We start from the raw sequence: 13,958 nt of genomic DNA, 5'->3' as shown, positions 1-13,958 counted from the left end.
ACTGTGGGAATCCTGTGTGGGGCTGGTGCCACAGTGCGAGCAGGGCGCTGATTTGTGGGGCTGGTCCTGTGCAGAGCAGCAGGCCGGACTAGATGCCTCCTGAGGTCTCTTCCCACCTTCATCTTCTGGTTGGAAGTTGGGAGCCTGGGGCCTCAGAGCGACCGATGCCCAGGGCTCACTCAGCAGACGGCAGGGCAAGGGCACACTGGCCTGTCTGCAGGGGGACACACCCACGGGCGGGCTGGCGGGCTAGCCGAGAACAGTCCAACAGGACCCAAGGCCTGGTGGTTGAAGCCAGGCAAATTCCACCTGGAAATAAGGGGTCAATTTTAGCGGGTGAGTGACTGGCCAGTGGAGCAACTGATCCGGGGGGGCTGGGGGGGGGTCACAGGATTTTCCATCGCTGAACCATTTTGTTCTAGAACTTACATGGGGATGCTCTCCCTGGTGCCCCAGGAGATCCTCCCGTCTCATCGCCATGCTCCCTCCTGCCTGGGAACACAGGGCTATGAATGATAAATATTGATCAAACAAGCGGGATCCAGGCGGCTGCTATCGATTTGTGTGCTCACACCGATTCGCCATTCGTTTAGTCTCAGAACTGCTGGCAGAGCGGTCCCTGCACCAGCTGCCAGGCCAGGATTTCCAACACACTAGCACACCCCGGTGGTGCAGAGACATGCCACCCCTATCCAAATGGAGCAGACGGGCTAATGCAACCCTTGGCCACAGACAAGGGACATACTGGAGGGACTGAAATGTATCCTTCCTCTCGTGAGCGTGGGGTCATAGAAAACACAAGTAGGACTCCAGCTTGAACATATTCTTTTCCTCTGAAGAGCCATGAAAAACGGCCTCGGATGTGTATACACCAGCATAAAATATATTAGGTGGCAGCTTATCTGAATTGAGAAAGGAGGGGAGGGGGGTTTATCTGAGGCCAGAGGAAACAGAAAGGATTTTCATCTGACATCTGTCCCTTTCCCTGGAACAGCAGGGCCAGGGCACCATCTTGTGGGCACGTGCAACACGTCAGGTTTCATTCAGCAAGATATTTGCTACAGGCGTGCAAGAAACAAACAGCGAGAATCAAAGCAGGGCAAACTGCTCGCTGGCTACCCCACAGCAGTGCAGTGCAGACTTCCACAGCAGCCAGGGTCATTACAAACAGGCCTAGACTTTGCTCTGCTATGGTGGCTTCCTGCGGCCTTTCCATAGAAAATCCCTTTCAAGTGCCGTGGAGAGAGAGGGGGCCCTGGGGAAGCATTTCACCCATGTGTCGGGACCAAAGAAGGGGTCGTACAAGATACAAAAGCCCCTTCTCCCTTATGCTTTCCTTTGGGAATTCATCCCTGGCCCCCCCCAAATCAACACAAAACCGCCCTTTTAATGGCAGGCTTGGACAGGCGTTGTGGCATGCACACACAGTCAGATCGCAAAGACAACCCTCAGTTCAGTCGTCAGGCCAAGCATTATTGGTTCCCACTTTTTGAACACTGGGTCTTCTGGCACCTCTGGGGGCATCCTGCAGATTTAACACAAGTCTTTCGTCTGCTCAAGGTCTTTCATGCCGCCCCTATTTACTTATCGGGTCTCGGCTTCTCGCAGTGCCAGCTGGGTATCAACGCGTTCCTGCACTCAGAATAGGCAGGATTCCCTGCACACAGTGCCCAGAAGAGGCCTCGGCACCACTGCGGCCCTCAAAATACAATTCACAGAGGCCAACATCTTGCGCAGGGAGTTGCTTACACTAACTCTGCTTGGGGACAGCTGGGACAGAAGGACTCGTCTGCCACCTCAGTAAGTTTTTCTACATGGACATAGCAACACCAGGCGTGTCGTGAGCCGACTGGCCACTACAGAAGGGGCTGAGCAAGGCATCTAAGCCTGAAAATGTTGTATTTTAACTAAATAGGAGTCATTTTCCCCATGGCAAGAGCGGTATTTTCCCTCTTCCAGGGAAAAACAGGGTTAGGTTCATGAGGTCTGATCCAAAGCCCACTGTCATCAATAGGCATCTTCCCAGTCCCTTAGACAGGATTTGGATCAGGACCATGATGGATGACATGGCCATCGCTCTGGCCCCAATCTGCAAGCTGCTCCAAGCAGCCAGACCAAAAATCAATGAGGGTCCACATGGGGACCCCAGAGGCAGCTTGCAGGACCAGTACTGCTTCTGGAAAGCCCTGAGAAAGCAACCCTTCCCATGGTCCCCATTCCAGAGACCCACCTACCCCTGCTTGCAAAGCCACTGCCTTTCGGACCTCAGCTCGTCCTACACGCTGGAGCAGCGACTCAGTCCCTGGCCTACTGCTGGAGCCAAGGTTTCCCAAACACAGGGGCAGGAGCTGGGCTCCTGAATCTGTATTCAGGCACCTGCATAAATAGCCTGGTTGCCCAAAGCACTGAGCACCCACCTGCTCCAGGAGTTTTGAACCAAGCCCCGAATCCCTGCTGGCACCAGACTGGACAGAAGCTGCTCTTAAAATCAGGAATAAGGGATCTTTCGGAAAAGGCTTTATTTTCCGAATGATCCCCGTCTAGACTGGCGCTTTCCTCCGGCAAAGCCCCGAACCGGAAAAAAGTGGCAGCCATGTTTATGCAAATGAAGCGGGGGAGATTTAAGTCCCCCGCTTCATTTGCAATACCGATGTGTCTAATCTGCATCCCTTTTCCGGAAAAAGGGTGCAGTGTAGACACAGCCCATGTGTCTATAATGGGCTGTAGCGCATCCCTAGGCTTAGATCTCTACATGTCTCCCGTTTTGCTTCTGTTCTACCCCAGCATTAGCCAAATGCCTTCGTTTGCCTGCCTGCGAGCTAAAGAGTGCGCTCCCTGAGACAGGGCTGGAGTAGCTGAAGGAGGGTGGCAGGGTTACATTTAGATTACAGATGATTTACACAGGGAACAAGGGAATTGTGACTTTTAAGCTGTAGATCATTTTCCTTTTCTCTCATCTATTCATGGAGCTTTGGAGCAGATTTTCCAGCTCTGAATTAACACAGCAGAGAATCAGCAAGTTCATGATTTTCATCGTTAATACACACTCCTCTGTATGCAGCGTGTAACCCTACCTTTTACTATTTAAAAGATAAAGCCTCAGAGTTAAATTTTCCAATTATTACCTGTCTAGTACCGTTGCAACAGGACCATATCAAGTATTTGAGTTTTACTGAGGAAACGTAATTACAGTTTGAAAAATGGGGGCAAATGCATTCCTATCACATCCCAACTAGCAGTTTATATGCTAAAGAGAAAGACGCTTAGGGTCCAATTCATAAGAGCTTTATGCGTCATTTACATTTTCTGTACAGTTTGCTTGGAAAAGCGCATAATGGGTGTTTTTCCAGTAAGAGGTGCATTTTGGTGAGTCATTCAATCTCTCACACTGTATGCAGAGAAAGCCAAGTCCTGCTCACCTGACTCTCCATGGCATCCAGGAGGACGTCTCGCTGACGGGTCCCATTCTACTGGTGGGGCAGTCACACGCCTCGGTGCACGTGAAGAAATCTGCACACGGATGGAAGAGATCAGAGGGAACGCTGACAGACATGGACTCCCTGTGTCCCTTGGCCCTGGGCACCCTTGCCTCCTGAGCACTGGACGAGCCCGGCCTGCCAGCCAGTCTCTAGAAACATCCAGGGGAGGGGGAGTATGAATAACTGCAGAATTGGTCAGAGTCCAGGAAACACCGTTTTCCTCAGTCGTGGGTTTCAGTAATTCACAGCCGCCCATACCAACCAGGAGGCGCACTCAAATACTGTGCGTGGCTCTCCCTTGGGACCACGCCTGCCCCACAGGGCACCTACGTCAGGTTCCTAAATCCACATTTAATCCGGGTGCCCAGAACCTGGTACCCCCACTGATGTCAGTGGGCCCTGATGGGTGCTGAACTCTCTCCTTGCTGGAGCTACAGCACGCTCCTGTTCGTCAGAAAGCGTATTAGCCAGACCTCTGCACGATCCAAACCCCTTCCTTCCCCCGGCACAGCCTGCGGAGGGGGGGACAATTCGAGCCCCAGGGGAAGGCAGTTAGTGGGGTGGTAAAAAGGCCATCTGGGTTATCCCAATGCCCGATTAGCCAAAGAAAATTCAGCACTGCCTGCGCACGCAGCCTCAGCTGCTTGGATAACCGGGCGCCTGCTGCACACTGCCTGCCAAGCAACCGCTCTTCTAACCGGGGTGTTGCCCACACACAGAACCCCCGACCTGGCACAGGGCAGTGCTTCTGCCTGGCCTGCCCCGGGACACAGGCTCCAACGCAGGCTAGCACCATTCAAGCGCTAGGAGCCTTTCCACACTTCCTGCTGCACACCCCGAGGGGCCAGGCCCATTCTCCAACAAGCCACGGGGAACCGCGTCCTGGAGCAGCTCAGTGAGCCCCAGCTGAGGCTGCAGGACCCGTGGTGCCACACTCGAGGGAGGGCTGCGCCCCGTGACACGGCCCAGAGCACTATTGCACAGCCTGGCCGCTCTCACATCAGGAGTGGGGCTGGGGCTGAGGCTGCAGGGAAGCCAGGCCCATCAGGGGAGTGGCAAGAGCCGTTAACCTGGGCCCTAAAGGAGGACTCTGGCACCTAGCCATAGGCCTGGGCCTGGCACACACTGCCGAAATGAGAGCTACGCCTGGGCTTTCCTTAGCAGCTTCCCCTCCCGGCACGGCCTGTCCCCGCTCAGCGCAGGCGCTGGGAGCAAGGCGTACTGCCCGCAAGAGCAGCGCTGGCTGGGAAAAGGAAGCCGCTTGTGACAAGCCCTGTACCAGAAGCCAAAAGCCACTGTCACCCAAGCAGAGAGAAAGTCAGACGTGGCTGGCGCCCACTCACCGCCGGTGCCCCTCTTCATGGCCGGGGCTGGCGACCCCCCACTGCAGCTGTTCCCCCATGTGGGCTCTGTCTCTCCAGGAGATGGGACGCTCCTCTGCCTGACTCCGCCTTTGCCAGCTCACTGTGCAGTCCTGCCTTTTCCAGGGATCAGCCCCACCAGACAAGCCTCTTGTGCCAAGTGTCCAGACCTGTGCCGCTTGCCCAGGCAGGCGCTGGTATGGGGTGCTGGGTTCCAGGCCAGAGACTCCACAACCAACAGCCTCGGTCTGCTAAGGCTCAGAGCGGCTTGTTGTCTCCCCAGCTCCTTCCTACCCTTGCCTAGCTCTGGGCTTACCCCCAGGGCTTCCTACAGCTACCTCACCCCTCCAGGCCTCTTGTAAGGCTCCCAGCCCTAGGGCAGGGCACAGCCAGCTCCTTTCCCCCTAGGAAGAGATGGCAGACTTCCTTCCTGGCTCTATAATCCTCTCCCAGCTCAGCCCCACTGGGCCTTCGGCTGCAGTTCCTGGTATTTGTCCCTGGGTGCCCTCCAGGTGCACTGTATAAAGTTAATTGGCCTCTCCTGGCTCACATTAGTCTGCTGGGGCTTGTGTGGGGTGGCACCCAGTCACTCTTCATGAACAGTGCATTAATTAGAGCGCTCTGCCGTTGTCTGGTGCAACAGTGCTACTGTTATAAGTCTTAGGAAGTGGCCGTGCAGAGCACCGCTCAGATCTCGAGCCACCCCTTGGCCGTGTGCTCTCAGGTGTTACCGTGCGACCCCCACAGGCAGGGCTGCCTGCACCATGCATTAAGGTTGCCCCGAACCTGCCTTCTAAGCCTGTGCCTTCAGTTGCTTATAATGCTGCCACACTTCAACGGTTTAGGCTGAAGCTTTCCAGTTGGGGGAGCTGCCTTGGTGGAGTGGTTCTCGGCCCACACTCGAGCCGTCCCCACGTTAAACATTTCTGCTGACTTTTTCTTTGAGAAGCTCTAGTATCCCCATGGCGTGGAGCAGGGAGTTGAAATTTGGCAGAGGGGTGGATTTTGTGGGGGACAGGTGCCTTTTGCCACCCCTGAGGAAATCTGCTAAATGTAGCCAAGTTATAAGCAATTGAAAAATCTCATTTCTCATCCAGTCAGGAGACACTTGCTAGAGCTTAACAGCCACACTCTGTCCACACTGCTCACCCGCCAGCCAGGCCTGAGCAGTCCTGTGCCTGCAGGTCTAGCTCCGCACTGGGCTGGAGCCGGGTACGGCATGGAGGGCAGGGAGCCGGTCTCTCCCATGCTCTCAGAGCGCGTGCAGTACAAAGCTGCCTGTTTGAATGCAAAGGGCAGGAGTCAGGCTACATAACAAATCGGAAGGAGGGGGGAACAACACTTTTCATTCGCCCTGGTTTTTTCCAGCTTTTCAATTTGCCCCCCCAAAACTGGAAATCCTTTTTGGTTTGACCTGAACCAACAGTGCTTTGATTTGTCAGACTGCCAGCAAGCCAACCCGCCGCCATTCGCCTGGCGCCACGGAGCACTCAGACAAGCAGGGCCTAGGGCTCTCGCGCTGGGTGCCAAACATGAGCGGGAACGTCTGACCTTAAGCGCTGGGCCACAGGTCCCTGTCTGTACATGGAATAGTGCCCCTTCACTCCACAAATAAAACCATCCCTGCCCTCCAGCCCCCCCCAGCCAATGCTGCCTAGCCAGGTTAGCTCTGCCCGGTCCTCTCCTGGAGTTGATGGTAAGCAAATGAACCCTGAGCTCCGAATAGCCAGAAACACTGATGTGAAGACCAGCGTTTTGCAGACACCCAAAGGCAGTGCCAGCAGGGCCAGGCCCCAACCAGGCCAGGTCACGTGGATCTGGTAGGGGAGAACACACTTCCTTGTATGGCCCCAGGAAAGCAGCCAGACCTTTTTACCTGGCTGTTGGGCCCTGATTGGTCTCTGCTTCTTCCCAGCCCTGCTAGGTGCTGGAGGACCAACTCTTGCTGCTCCTGCCTACAGCTGATCGTGGGAGGCCTCTCTGGGAAACCTCGGTAGCCCTGAATTCACTGCTCTTCAAGCAGGGCTCGCTCATTCCTGGGCTGGGGGCGCCGAGGCAGCGAGGCCTGGCCAGGGCAGCGAATGTCTGCTCCCTGTCGCAGGGTCAAAACAGATGGTCTAAAATCAAAGCACTTGGATTTCTCAAGGCTGCCCCCAGCCTCATGGGAGCTCGGCTGGGATTTCTCATGAGCCCATTCTCCCTGGCCAGTCTCCCGGCAGGACAGTGTCTCCCATGATGCAACTGCTTCTCCTCCCCAGGAGAGAAAATGACCCACCTCTCCACTGAGCTCCAGCTCCACTGCTCCTGGCCCCACCCAAACCTGAAAGTGCCGGCCCTGCGCTAACTCAGCTTCCCAGGTGTGTTGGGCGGAAGGGGTGCCCGAGACCGGCAGCTTGGAGATGGCTGTGCTCCCTCATCTCCAGGGGCCTGGGTTAGATCTTACCTTCCGTCTAATGGCGCCTTTTGGAGCCAGGCACCACAGAGAGCTGTGGCAGGAAGCTCCACAGCAGAGCCGTGTGAGCACCTGGGTCCAAGTCCTTGGCTGCTGGAAGTCCCAGCGTCCTGTCCAGTTGGAATACCCCCCAGGTGCCCCTTACTTACCGAGAGCCGGAGTGGGGGGCAAACCTAGCCCGGCCCCGCGCTCTGCTCTTGGCCTGCTCCCGCTCTCATCGGAAGCAAACCTGCTGTTCCTGTCCGTGTCTGGGGTGCAGGTGTCCCACGGCTCCGGCAGCACTGAGGCATCCCCGCTGGATTTCAGCAGCTGGCTGCTCTGTTGCACCTGGCGATGGCATAATGGCACCCGGCAGGAGCACTGCTGGTATTGCTGAGAATGGGAAACAACACAACGAATTACTCCTTGTTACATACACCTCCCGGGACTCCCCCGCCTCGGTACTTCAGGCGGCCCATTAGATGATGCGACCTAAACACGCTCTCTGACAATGAGCCGTTCCTAGTCGGCACGCCTGTGACTGGAACAGGGCTTTGGCCAGGTGGGACCAGAGTCAGCTATACTGTGTGGTGCGTACTGCGGGCAGCTCGACGACCTTTGCCACTCCAGGCGAAATTGCTCTGTCTGTAACTTCTCCCCCTCTCTCGCTAGTTATCTCTCTTCAAACAGATCAGCTCTCTGATGCCGCTCTCTCTGACTTCCATGAGGCAGTCAGCTGGAGCAACCCTTGGAAGAAAGGGGGAGAAAGGAGGTGGCACTGTATTCTCTGCTAATCACCAGCTCAATCAGAAATCTGGCGGCCTGGAAATGTCATGCATTTCCCGTACTATGTGGAGAAAGTACATTTCAAAATGGATTAGGAGGGTTTTTTTCAGAAACTGGCAGATGAAGTAATCCTTTCTTTGCTCCCAGATCTGTGCATACCTTCCAAACCATTCGTCTTCTTTCTGGTACTCTATTCCCATCCCAGCCCTGCTCTGACCCTGCTCCCCATACACACTTATCTATAAAACTGTTCATTTTAGTGCTGCCATTTGCTCTGGTGTCATTAGCATTGTCAATTCCTGCTACAAACCCCTACTTTGGAGGGCTTGTAATGCAACTGCGCAGTACCAGGTCCGAGAGATGAGCCAGAGAACACATTTATTTTTAATGCTGTACATGATGTCAGGGTTACAGAAGAGAGATCCGGAAGTAGTTGCAGAGTTTTATTTTCTTTTAACAATCCCATAAAACACCAATGGCACATGCTGGAGCAGAGGGAATATTTCTTCTTTCCATAACACAAGAACCAGGAGTCACCAAATGACATTAATAGGCAGCAGGTTTAAAACAAACAAACGGAAGTTTTTCTTCACACAGTGCCCAGTTAACCTGTGGAACTCCTTGCCAGAGGATGTTGGGAAGGCGAGGACTTTTTACCAGGGTTCAAAGAGAGCTAGACATGTTGATGGAGAATAGGTCCAACAATGACTATTAGCCAGGGGAGGGATCACTTGCTGATTCCCTGCTCTGTTCATTCTCTCTGGGGCACCTGGCACTGGCCACTGTGGGCAGACAGGACCCTGGGCTGGATGGGCCTTTGGTCTGACCCGCCTGGCCGTTCTGACGTTCACTACAGTTATCTAGGCCTCTGGGAATGAGGGGATGCGCACGGGGAATGGCCATTGTATTTGGATATAACTGGTTGTGCACAGTCCCCCAGTGTAATAGCAATCTCACGGGAAGAGTGAACTGACACCCAGCGCCCAGCAGCCATGGGACAGAGAACACAGCGGGGCCCCACGCAGCTCCCATGGTTCTCAACGGGGGCAGCAGTGGAGGGGGATTCTCCTTTGTTCTCCACGGGAGCTCCTGGGCGCTCAGCCCTTCTGAAAACCTGGCCAGCACTGGTAGATGCTGCACCAATAATCTCTTACCTAAAGGGGGCCAGAACTGGGGGCCCCCACAGGTAAATGTGTGCGCACGGGAGTGAGCAAGGGGAAGCGGGAGCAGGACCCAGAGGGGTTAGAGCAGCCGCTATGCTGCTCCCACAAGGTTCCCTGCATCTAGTGTTTTTGTTTCCTGCCCCTTATCAGATCCTTGCATAGAATTGGACGTTGAGGTTATCAGGCCCATAAAGCCAGGCTATTTGCCAGCCTCCTGCCTGTGGACTCCTGCATCACACTCCTAACTTCAGTGTGAGGAAGAGCGTAGCTGCAGAAGCACATCTGGGCTGGATTTAAAGACTGCAAATGGCGGAGAAACCACCACATCCTGAAGCAGGTTGTTCCACTTGTTAATTGCCCACACTGTTCAAAAGTGCCCCTTTATTTCTAAGGCTGACTGTGTCAGACTCCATTCATTTTTACTTCTATTGGCCTGGCTGAATTTGCTCCAAACGTTTCTTTTTCCCCCTTTGTTTTAAGGAAGCAAAGAGCATGTTACCTGGAAATGTACTCCATGAATGCTGTGCAGCACTAGTCGGAGAATTATCCAAGCAACCTGCTCATTTCTGAAGTCACAGAGTTTAACTCAAAGCAAACTGCATGGGACAGATAATATGCAAGGCAGACAAGCAGGCAGCATTAACTATAGCTGATCCCAGTGCAAGCCCCATGGTGGCAGTGCTGCTACCGCACCAAATGCCAGAGAACAAGCATATCACTTGCACCAGTTCCTAATTAACTGGGCTCTGCTGCGCTGAAGAAATCAGAATCCAAAGTTATTCAGAACACAAATCGTCCTTGTGCTGCCTCAGTAGCCTGGGGTCAATCTACGTCCTTGGCTTTACGTCAGTGCTGGTGAGGGTCATCTGGACTCCCAGATGGCCACGGAGAGTGGAGCCTTTATGGCAAAACCCCACTGAATTTAATAAGGTTGAAATCAGCATCATTCAATACGTAGTCGTGTTCTATGCAAATGATTCCAAACAACTACATTCCGTACAACTCATCTCCTGTCTCTATTTTTAAACCATCCTATGGAATTCTAGAGCAGGAAGAAAAGCCTCCCTTCCATTTTATAAGATGGCTTGCAAATATGCAGAAAGACTATCGCTTTTTATTAAGTTTGATGGGACATTTCCATGCGACCAAGGAAGGGAGGGTGCGTGGAAATTAACGATCTTTGATCTAAATTGATCAGTTTTTCATTTTGCCAGCGCTAATTGAAAGACTCTAGAAGAATACGAATTATCTATTGAAAGCTTCAGGATGTCTGAAAATCAACTCTCCTGCCTACTTCAGAAAGAATACTGATTTTGCAACATTTTTCAAACAGACTTTTTTGGCCATCACATATAACAGTCTCTTCCCCCTCCCATTTACATTTAAATGTCACAGCAAATAAATTAGGGGAGTAACTGGAGCGGAATTTACTGTGTCGATCAAAAATTGTACGGCCAGCATGCAGGATGCATAATGAGCATTGCACAAAAAGACAGAGTGAAAAACTTCTAGGCAGTGGCTTTGGTTCACTGTGTTGTCTGCTCTGCCTGTGGCAGAAAGCTCAGCCCTTACCCACGATGAAAACTAGCTACTGATTAGAATCTAAGGAGTTACTCTGATCAGGTACATTTGCAGCCTGTCGGAGCACCATGTGCGGCCCACAAGGTATTTTGTTTCCTTTTGCCCATGTGCAGAGTTTCCGGCCACGTGGGGCTTTTTCTACCAGCACAGGAAAAGTGACACACACGTAAAGCAAGGGCAGGTGAAGTGAGGTGCATGCTCATTGCACACAACACTAACTGCAAGAGCCGTGTGCTCCCTCTTCAGCCAATCAGAGCGCAGCTCCGGTTCCATCAGCACCCCCCATGCATTCTAGAGACGCAAGCGCAGGAAGCCAAACCTCCCTGTCCCGGGAGACCATCTTGCTTACGACAGTCTTGTGGCCACTGAGATGAAGGGAGGCCACTCGTGTGGCCCACTCACTAGCCTAGGTTGCCCATGGCTGTGTTACTCTTTCCAGAAGTTCTTTCTGCATCTAAGCTGTAATAGGAAGATACATTTTTTCAGCTACATTATTAGCAAATCAGGGACTATTCTGAGATTTGATGGCAATATTTATTAGAGCTGAGTTAATCGTTGGTCGCAATTCATTTCGCTTCTTTTCTGCTCAGGAATTGTCCCTGAGCTGCTTCCAATTTTTTAATTATTCTCCAAATAGTTCTCCAAATCATTCTTGCTCTACAGTGGAGGGATGTAATAGTGTAGTTAATTAACCAATTAATCGATAAGCAAAACCTTCCCCCATTCCCTTGCCAGTACGTTTTTTAGCAGGCTGGCTAGCAGCCCAGCTCAGTCCTGGCTCACGCTGGGTCCGGGACCCACTCCCGCTGCGGCTCTGCAGTTAAAGTGTACTAGGAGCCAGGCGGGAAGGCAGCCCGGCAAATCAAATCCTTCTTTTTATAAGACCACTAACTAGCATGCACTGAGTTCCAGTTATCTCCAATACTTTTTTTGTTGGTGACGTTGTCTATAACTGATCCTTTCTGAACCCTTCTATAAAACCATACTTCAAAGCACAGTAGTTTTTTTATTATTGATAGTTCTGATGTCCGTGTTTCACAGTCGGAACTTATCATAAATCAAATGTCCGTGCAAGATTCACCTTGGACCTAAATTCTGCAGACATTCCCACCTGTTCCCTTGATTTTATATAAACGAACAAATATTCATGGAGTCTTTATAACTCTTCACACAGCTTTGGCAGCTGTAAGTCAGATTACTAAGAATATAAGAGGGTCTGAACCTGGTGACTGGCTGTCAGTGCTTTAAAAGCATGTCTGCAATCCAAAGTCTATTTCAGGGTAACAACTCCCAAGGTGATCAGTCATCACACAGCTTTCATATGCATGCCTCCTCGACCACAGCACAACCCTAGCTCTGCTGCTATCACCTATGGCCCTGTGCTGTGGTCCTCAGTGCTTGTTACTTACATTACCAGCTTGGAAAGCATGAGGACGGTCTAGGCTGACATTCTGGTCCCAGCACCTTTTCGACAGAAGTGAGGTATTGGGGAGGGAGGGCGAGGAGGTACATGTCACTCTTTTAGAACTCATGGGAGTCAAACCACAGACTGGGCAGTTAAGTTAAAACCGATGATTAAAGTAAAGATGTTTCACTAATTTCCTCAGTACTCCCAACCACCACTGAAATGCAGCCACTCCTGGGGCAGAAGGCACCTGGCAGGCACGTAACATACTGCAGAGTTGGCAACCCCCTTAAATCTATGTCTACACCAGCGGTTCTAAACCTGGGCTATGTGCGCCCCCGGGGGGACACAGAGCTCTTCCAGGGAGCACATCAATTCCTCTAGACATTTTCCCCATTTTACAACAGGCTACATGAAACGCACCGGCGAAGGCAGTGTAAAGTAAAATTTCACACAGACAATGTCTTGTTTATACTGCTCTGTACAGCATACACCCAAATGTATGTGCAATATTTATAGTCCAATTGATTGATGTTAGAATTGCAGGGTAAAAATGAGGAAGTCAGCAGTGGTTCAGTAATCGCGTGTGTGTGCGAGACTCTTGTCTTTTTATGTCTGATTTTTGCAAGCGAGTAGTTTTTAAATCAGGTGAAACCTGGGGGTATGCAAGACCTGAAAGAGGTGCAGTGGCCTGGAGAGGCTGAGAGCCACTGGTCTGCCTAGCCCCCGCGTGAGGACACAGCATATGGCAAGAGAAGGCATTTATCTGTCAGCGTAGGATCACCGTCTCCCGAGAGTTGACCAACAGTTCTGTGGGTGGGAGTGGGTAGCCACCAGTGGGCAATATGGCAGACGCAAGGGTGACTGTCCCTGGAAGGGACGTCTGACCAGAGCGCTATGGAATCCCTTCGGGGGTTGGGAGGTGGCAGTAGCGATCCCTCCTTGTCACTGGCTGACTTGGAGAATGGGAATGAGCAGAGCTGAGGTAAGGTCAGAGCATTCTCTCCCTCTGCACAGCGCCGCAGCTGCCCAAGCCTGACTGCCGAGTGTTCCCGGGGGATTCACCTGGTGCTCAATACAAGACAGCCCAGAGCTGACTCCGAACACATTGATTTCTCCAGCAAGTGCACCCAGAGTCTGTTCTCTTCATTCTCTTTTGGGTGTGTCTAGACTACAGGGTTTTGTCGACAAAAGTGGACTTTTGTCAACAAAATGATACCTGTGTCTACACTGCCGCTGAGTTCTGTCGACATAACGTCAACAGAACTCAGCAGTTTTGTCAACAGCTGTAAACCTCATTCTACGAGGAATAACGCCTTTTGTCGACAGAGTTCTGTTGAGAGAAGGCGTTATTGCACGTACACTGACCTTTGCGTCCACACTCTCATGTCAACAAAGCGGCTTGCTTTGTCGGCAGAACTGGATGTAGTCTAGACTCTCTTTGTCGATGGAAGCTTGGTCGACAGTATCTGTCGACAAAACTTCTGTCGACAAAAGCCTGTAGTGTAGACGTACCCTTTGTGTTTCACGTGAGTTCCATATTCTGCTGCTAACGCCAGTCACAACAGATGAATTTGCAAGCCTTGAGCAGTCTGGATGTGTAGCTTTGTGACGGAGCGCAAACACCCCGCCACTGGACAGATGCAGCAGCCAGAAATCCTGGCTGACGAAGAGCCGGCGGGTCCATCTATGGGGGGGAGCGGCTCGACCCCACGGCTGGGAGAGGAGCCGCCTGCGGCTGGGCGACGGGCT

At 52.4% G+C, this 13,958-nt stretch overlaps 2 long non-coding RNA genes across 2 annotated transcripts in view; both read right to left on the bottom strand.

The window, feature by feature from the left end:
• The window catches only part of LOC142829389 (uncharacterized), a 320,291-nt gene extending 315,000 nt beyond the window's left edge, over positions 1-5,291 (bottom strand). The window contains exons 1-2 of the long non-coding RNA XR_012903778.1: positions 4,823-5,291; positions 3,420-3,510 (exon numbers count right to left, since the gene is read on the bottom strand). This is a non-coding gene — a long non-coding RNA (uncharacterized LOC142829389). The remainder of the gene's footprint in view (positions 1-3,419; positions 3,511-4,822) is intronic.
• A 2,242-nt stretch (positions 5,292-7,533) lies between these two features.
• The window catches only part of LOC106732338 (uncharacterized), a 73,417-nt gene continuing 66,992 nt past the window's right edge, over positions 7,534-13,958 (bottom strand). Inside the window, exon 4 of the long non-coding RNA XR_012903928.1 lies at positions 7,534-7,664. This is a non-coding gene — a long non-coding RNA (uncharacterized LOC106732338). The remainder of the gene's footprint in view (positions 7,665-13,958) is intronic.

The sequence above is a fragment of the Pelodiscus sinensis genome, chromosome 5, assembly GCF_049634645.1.
Source record: "Pelodiscus sinensis isolate JC-2024 chromosome 5, ASM4963464v1, whole genome shotgun sequence".
Taxonomy (NCBI): Eukaryota; Metazoa; Chordata; order Testudines; family Trionychidae; genus Pelodiscus; species Pelodiscus sinensis.
Note: the sequence above shows the minus strand (reverse complement) of the source record. Positions and strands in the feature narration are given on the sequence as shown.